This window comes from Octodon degus, unplaced genomic scaffold (assembly GCF_000260255.1).
Source record: "Octodon degus isolate 3935 unplaced genomic scaffold, OctDeg1.0 scaffold00390, whole genome shotgun sequence".
In the NCBI taxonomy this organism is placed as follows: domain Eukaryota; kingdom Metazoa; phylum Chordata; class Mammalia; order Rodentia; family Octodontidae; genus Octodon; species Octodon degus.
In genome coordinates this window covers 469,166-477,397 of record NW_004524966.1, presented here as the reverse complement: position 1 = coordinate 477,397, position 8,232 = coordinate 469,166, and positions in this window count along the sequence as shown.

Genomic DNA, 8,232 nt, shown 5'->3' with positions numbered 1-8,232 from the left:
ATTGGTCCAAACTTGAATTCCCTTTCTGCACATACTGATCTGCATGACAGCATAGCTTATGAGAGCCTCCTTTAAATCTCAGTTCTTCTGTTCTTTGAAGCGTTCAATGTCAGCCCAAGCATTTTTCACAAATTCTCTGCCTTCCGTGTTTTTAGACTTTAGCTGCTGTTCTCCTTCACTGATCTGTTCTTCTAGCACCTTTATTCTGGATTCTTTCTGCTCTGGGGATTCTTGACCAAAGAGCTTGGTGGTTATTCCCTTCAAGGAGAACGTCTTCACAGTCCCGGTGGCCAGCTCCTCACACTGCTGCTTCTTGGAAGCGAAGCCCTGTGCAGCCATCTCCAAGTCGTACTACAAAATCCGTCTTCTCTACAAAATCTGAGTCCATGTTGTCAGCAGAGAGTTTATGCCAAACGAATTCTGCCCGTTTCTCTGGTAGAGGTGGCACAACAATATGTGGATAGTAAACCAAAAGTTAGTTTCTCAACAACTCAAATTCACTGTATAGCCTCCACAGTGAATCTGTGAGGACACTCTGACCATCAGCATGTTCAACCGACCTGGTTTCAATAAGGTAAGCAGTGTATGTTCCTTGCATGTTCACTGCGTTTCTTCCAGTTCTCTTTTCTGCTTCAGAAACACTGCTTTCTATCTTCTTCAAGGAAAAATTATTTTCTGTCATCGTGTCCACCCCGGAGCCTTCTTCCTGGGCTCCCTCGGCTTCCTCACTGACAGCAACCTCCAGGTCATCATCGGGGTGGGCAATGAGTATTTTAAAATAGTCATTTGGGGAGTACAACTGGGGTGATTCTCCCGGAAAGAAAAGCAATTATCTCCATTTTGTTTGAGCCTGACTTTATTTCCATGTATTGATATATACAGAACAGGCAAGGGTCTCTCTCTCTCTCTCTCTCTCTCTCTCTCTCTCTCTCTCTCTCTCTCCTCTTTCTCCTTTATATTTAGTACAGGGTCTACAGGGTCTCACTACACAGATTGGACTCTTAGTGATTCTTCCTGTTTTCAGCCTCCCAAGTTCTGTGATGACAAACGTTAGCTACCATACCCAGTCTCAGTCCCAGGCTCTGTGTGCCCCGCTAGGGAGAGAGGGCTGGCACGGCACACCGGGGATCAAATCCTGGTCCTTGTACCTGACAAAGCAAATACTTTAGTCTGCTGAGCTATCTGATCAGCTCTTTCCTTCTCTTTAATTGCCTTTAAAGAATGCATGTCATTCTAACCAAGATGCTGGTCACCCCTACCATCTTTGAAGATGCCAGGTATGTTTACCCAGAACCCCCCACCTGCAGCTCGCTAGTTATCCAGGTTAAGAAAGAATGAAGAGCCAGTGCTGCATACTTGGGGTTGGGATTGAGCCTCAAGATAGAGGCTATGACTTTCTAGGGCTTGAAAGATTATACACTAGAGCTGAAGCAGTGATCCCAAAACATTAGATACTGACTCAGTTGTGAAATACAGATTACTCTTTCTGTGCATCTTTCTCTCTGCATATTTCAGAAGTTAATTCAGGACTTCTGCCTAGCCCAGCTCATGGCACTCACCTACTTCCTATTGATGTCACAGTCATTCACCATCAAGCCCTTCTTTTCTTCATGAATGAAGGATGCCCAGTTTGGCCTTGAGTTGAGGTGCTTTTTTCTGGAAAGCCATAATTGAAGACTTTGGACCTAGGGACCTTTTGGTGCCTCATAACTGCAAATATGCCTTAGTGTCTTTATTTTTGCCATAGGTTGCACTGGAAGTGGTAGGTTGGAAATAATTCACTAGAGTTTCAATTCTTAGACATGGAATTAGAAATATAAGCTTACTGGTCTTTGAGACAGGACCAGGAAGGACTTATTTATTTATTTGTTTGTTTATTTTGGTTTGGAAAACAATAGAGAAGGGCGAAGTAAAACAATGCATAGCTAAGCGACGCATAATTAAGGGCAGAGATTTAAGTGGTAAAAGAGATCTTAAAATATAATTAGATTTGGAATGACTTTAGGGGGGATAATATTCAAGGTGTTCTGATATTGGTTGAGCATAGAAAATATTCAAATCCAGTTAAGAAAAATTCTTCTATTTCTAGGAGCATGCTGATAGCACTTCTTAATATGTACATAATAACACCTATAATTCAATAATGAAAATATAATCAATAAAATATTGATCACAGACTTGAAAGAAAATTCACAGAAAATATTTGAATAGTTATATCATTAATGATTAGGGATACTCATAACATTAATCATTAGAAGAAATAAATTAAAATTACAATAAGAAATTACTATGTCATACTCATTAAAATGACAAAAATTTATGATTGACAACACCAAATCCTGAAAAAAAAATGGAAAAACTAAACATTTCATACATACTTGTAGAAAGTACTGTGTTATTAAACACTATAGGAAACATCTAAGAAGTTTCTTGTGAAATTAGATTGTTGTATAATCCAAAAGATCAGAGAGACCAATGGAGAAAAAGGAGGATTTATTTCCAGGATTTTATGTGCACATTGATACAGCTTTATTCATATCTAAGGTGCCAGGAACAAGAAAAAAGGGAAAACACTACTTCTATACATTAGGCTGAAAGAGAGGTCTTTAGAAAGAGTTGGGGGGAGGAGGAGGGTATAGAAGCAGCACAAAGAAATTCATAACTTAACCTTGGAAGAAGACAGAGTCTAATGAATCCTGTGAAAACAAGATGACATAAACTCTGCTTGCAAGACATAGTCACCCCTTTTATATGGACCAGAATGAGAATTAATACCTACAGGGGGAAGCGAAAATTTGAGGCAGATTGCTCTTTAAGTTTTGATTTACAATATGTCTGCTTTTTGATGTAGCAGTACTTTTCCTACATATTTGCACAAGAGAAATAAAAACATCCACATAAATCTCAGATTGTTCACATCAGTTTTATTCATAATATATGCATGCCTCAGTTACTCTTCTCTCATTGTTGGGACAAATACCCAACATGCAAAATGAAGGAAGTAAGAGTTTTTCAGTTCATAGTCACTGGAGGTTCAATCCATACTCAGCTGGCTACAAGGTAAAAATCTTTCGTGGAAGCGGCAAAAAGCAAGAGGAGTCAAAGGAGGAGTAGCAGCAACAATGGCAACAGAGAGCAAGTCTCTCTCTTCCTTTTATTGCCTTCAGACCATCTGACCAATGCTGGGTGGAGTACTTACACCCATAATCCCAGCAGTCCTCAGATCTCTAATACCAACCCTGGATCATGAATCAATCACAAACTCTAGAAGTCTTCCCCCTGACTACATGAAGCTTTGGGAGGACAAATAGACACAGATTATAGCAATAAAAGATTTTTCAGATAAAATAATAGCAGGACAATGGACAAATAAACTTTTTAAAATAATGAGGCCGTATACTCTGGTTCTTTTCAGATTGTATAAATCTTTTGCTTTTTAAAATAATGAGGCCAGATGCAAGAACTCCCTCCTATAATCTCATAATTATGCTGAGGCAAGAGGATTGAAGCCTAGCCTGAGGCACTGTAAAAATTTATCAAGATCCTCTTTCAAAATAATAAGGTTAGGAATGTAGCTCATTCTCAAGGCCCTGGGTTTATTCACCAGTTACACACACAAACATGCACACACAAATGCACACACACTATTTAATATTGCAGACAGAATTGTAAGATGCTTCAAGATACCTACTCACTGACATATAGAGTGATATATAGTACAGGCCTTGTATAATTTCCTTCTCTTGAGTGTGGGTAGGACTTTTGAACATCACTTCTGTGATTAAATTGTGTTATTTGATCTAGGTTAGGAAATTTTTGCAGATGTAATTAAGATTCCAAATTAGTAGATTTTGTTAATTAAAATGAGATTATCCCAGTAGTCTCTGAGAATGGGCTCATTGTAAAGAAGATAATTTCACTTTGGAAGTTTACTCTTCATGAGAACTGTGAGAAAGCCTTAAGTTCAAATATGTGATGTCATCTAGGAGGGAAGAGCAGCACCTGGAAGGGAAGGAGTAAGAAAATGAGTCTTCAGTATTGAATTCAGACCACAGTTTGAATTTGTCATGGACCCTTGCTTGCAAAAGCACATAGTCCAATCAATGTCTAGATTTCATTCTTGGAAAATTCTCTGTAAGGTTATATTTGCCCAGAATCCTGACCTATGGAAACTGTAAGAACATAAATGTATGCCATTTTATGTCTTCAAGATAATGATAATTTGTTATGCAACAAACATGTATGAACTTAATAATTTAAAAAATGACAGACCAAATATAGACAAATCTGAGAATCATGGAATAAAACTATGTTGGCACTGCAGGTGACCTATTATATGACTAATGTAACTTAATTTGTACAATGTCAGGGACAGGCAATGTAGACTTATAATACAGTGGTTGTTTCTGGGTCCATCTACTAGAAAAGAATTCAGGACGGCTTGCTGAGATGTGTAGAAGTGCTCTGTTTCTTGATTTTAAGTTATATCGATCAATACATTTATCATAATTTCCCAAAGAAAACATTAAAGATCTATACATCTGACTCTATGTAAATTGTAACTCATGTTAACAAAACAGGAGGACAGAATTCCTGATATTGGCAAGTACAAATGAAAGCTCATGATGAAGTTAGAGATGAATTTACTGTATTTGGCAATTTTCAGATACTTTGCAAAATTGATAAGACTATATTTGCTTCCTAATTTGTTCTTACTTTACAATATTTATTAGTGAAATTAGTAGAATTTAAGCCATTGTTTTTAGACAACTATTTTCATATTTAGTTGTCAAAAAGAATTCAAATATAAGGAAATATTTGAGGAGAATGTAATTAAAATGAGTGGTACATGAGTAGTACATAGTAGATCCTATAATCTATGAAAAATAAAATCCTCCAGAAATAAAATGATAAATGTATATATTAAAATTTGTATTAGTTATTTCAATAATTTTTCTTGACTATTGATAGAATAAGTAGATAATTCTTCATAACATAAAGCAGTTCAACAGAACTTGGAGGGGAATCTATCTAACATATTGTAGAGCAACCTTTTGGGAGCTGCAGAAGCTGAAGTTAATTTTATGTGGGAGGACAGGATGAGGCCTCATTGCCTAAAGCAGTCAAGCTAGCTCATTGTTGAGAAACACTTCCAGTCTGTATGGTGGGATATTAGTTGCTAGGCAAGTTTGTATCTTGCAACTTTGTAAAGGTATAAATAAAAGCCCTTACTATTCTTCAAGGGTTTTGGTCCCTACCTGACCTCAACTATTATCTCTTGTGCTTATCTTCTGAAACCTCTTACCATTTTCTCCCAGTGACTACCAACAGACCTACAGGTACTTACATTTCACATTTTCAACAAGAACACCAGTAAGTATCTATTGATAGGTAAGAGAATGTTGCCTAGAAGTTTGCCAGCAGCAGGGTGGGGGAACAGTTTTGTGGGTCAATATTTAACAATGGAGTGTTATGCCGACAATTATCAGATGAAAAACATGAAGAATGGAAGTCTAGTGACCTTAAATTACATATAAAAAATGAACTTAGAGAAACAGATTTTAGAACAGCTAAATAGGAGAAAGATAGATTGAATTAAAAATGGGACAGATGGAATCTCAATAACGATATATGCTTATAGATGAATATAAAAATGTTTGTTTTCTTGATATTTGCATCACTTTCTAAGGCCACCATAAAAGATTTATCAGGGAGTACTGTTTTAAAATCAAGTCCCAAGTAGGACAAGTAGGGTAGAGCAAAGGTATAGCAGATAAAGTTTAAACCTTCTGGCTTTTCTCAACTAGATTAAAAAAAAAGTTATTTTAAATTGCAAACAGTTGATTCCAAGTGGCCCTGCACCTCCAGGGACAGGGATACAAATGGTTCTGTGAGGGCCTAGGCAGACACATCAGTGATTTCCCAACTTCCTGTGTGTCTGTGTGCCTGGACCACTAAGAAGGTTGATGCACACCACCAACTACAGTCCTTATATGTGTGGAGGTAAGTTGGAGGGTCATGACTATAGCTTACTATGGCCTTGGCTATGAGCACTGAGGGCATTGAAAATTTGTTAGGATCAAGATTGTGCTAACCTTGGTAAAAAACAGAGCATCCAGTGGTCAGATCAGAGCAACAGAGGGTACACACAAGTGTTGTACAAGTGGCCATGGCTACAGGGCCATAGCCCCCTTGATTCTTGGGGAAGGGGAATGTGGGACAGGGACTCCATTTCCAGTACTAAGACAATTAAAGCACTGCTGGCAGTTCACTTAGCCCCAAGGCTATAGAGTAAAAGTGGATACCAGAGGCCCAACCTCAATACAAAGAGGTCTCCATGTTTTCCTCGGTGTCATCATGCTGATTATTCAAGGAAACCAGAAATATAATTCCATCTACACAAACCAATGTTTGAACCACACCAAAATCTTCTTTTTTATTTTTATTCATTTCATACAGGGTCTTGCTACACAGTTCAGACTCTTAATGATCATTCTGTCTCAGCCTACCCAGTGCTGGGATTACTGGTATGCACAACCAGGCCTAGGGTTCCAGGGCCAGCATGTCATGTATCACTGAGGATCTAACTCAATTCCTTGTGCTTGCAAGGAAGACACTTTGATCACTGAGCTATCTAGCCAGCCCAGTACATCAGACTCTTAGATTTCTTAGACTTTTTTTTTGAGAACCAGGGATTGACCAGAGGCCTTTGTGCTTGCCAAGCAAGTACTTGTTTTACTGAGCTATCTCCTTGGCCCCTCATTCTATCATTGATAATTTGTTTAAATTATTAAAGAAATATTGATTAAAAATAAAAATTAACTAATTAAAGGAAAAATATTTTAAAGGGCTTTTCAAATGCAAGTTTGATGACATCCAGGTAGGATAGCTACAAAGGTGCTGGGTTGCCCTCCTGGAGAGATACAAAGCATTATTCACCAGGAATAGAGCTTAGTAGAAAAACAGCAACTAAAATGGCTCTCTCTCAACATTACAGTTAACACTAAAAATAAAGTTTACATATTCCATTTAATTTGATTAAATTAAAAAGGTGTTTCCATCCTAAAGATAAAGACTGTTTACCTAAAAAATCATATATTTATGTCTTTGTTACTTCTTTCTCACTGCTGGGACAAAATACCCAACACCCAGAAGTAAGGAAGGAAAGTTTTATTTAGCTCACAATTAGTGGAGATTTCAGCCCATACTAAGCTGGCCCCAAGACAGAGTGTGACACATGATGCAGCTCTCCATGGTAGTAGTAAAGAGCAAAAAGCAAAGGGAAGGTCAGCAGCTAGTCAGGTAGCAAGCCTGTCTCCCCTCCTCACATTGTAATTCAGATTACCTGCCCCAGAGAAGGTACAGAATCCATAACCACAATAATCAGTCATAAACTCCAAAGGCCACTTCATGACTACATAAGGATTGAGAGAACAATGAGATACAAATCATAACATTTTGCCCTTGAAACCTCACAGACTCACGCACATCACTTTATGCAAATGATGTTTTAGTCCATCTCTAAGAGTTGCCAAAGTCACATCAGTTTCAGGATTGCTGAAGAGTTCAAATCCCAAGTCTCCTCTAAGGTCTAAGTCAAACACATATCTGTGAGCTCCTGTAGAAATGAAAAGTTAAACACTGCCACCATTCAGTGGCATAAGAAAAGCATTACCATTCCAAAAAGTACAGCATATTACCAAGCATTGGGACCAAAGCAAGTCCAAAATTAGGAAGGACCAACATTATGTCCTGTAGTTTTATGTGGAACATGTGTGGAGCAATCTGTGAAAAATTTTGTGATTCACGTAGCTTTACCTCTATGACTTTGCTGCTCTTAGCTCCTATGACTTCTCTATTAAACATGTTTTACACCTTTCTTGCAGATTTCCTCAGACAATCCAAGTCTGGGCTTTCACTGAATAGGCTTCATATTAACAGCTTTACACACTGCCCTCCCAAGGGCACACTGCATGGCCTTCAAGGCCCTCTGAAACCTAGGGGGAATCCTTCATCACCTCGAAACTCTTGCATTCTGCATACACATAAAACCAATGCCAAGGTCTGCTCCAAGTCGGAGCAGTAACCAAGCTCTCTTATCTCTTGGCTGTAGGGGTCGAATGCCTAGATTGCTGCACATTCTGAACGTGATTCTAAGGAACAAATTCTTTATGCCAGCGCCATTCTGGAACCTGGTATGGACATTGCTGCCATTCTGGAACATGAGTCTCT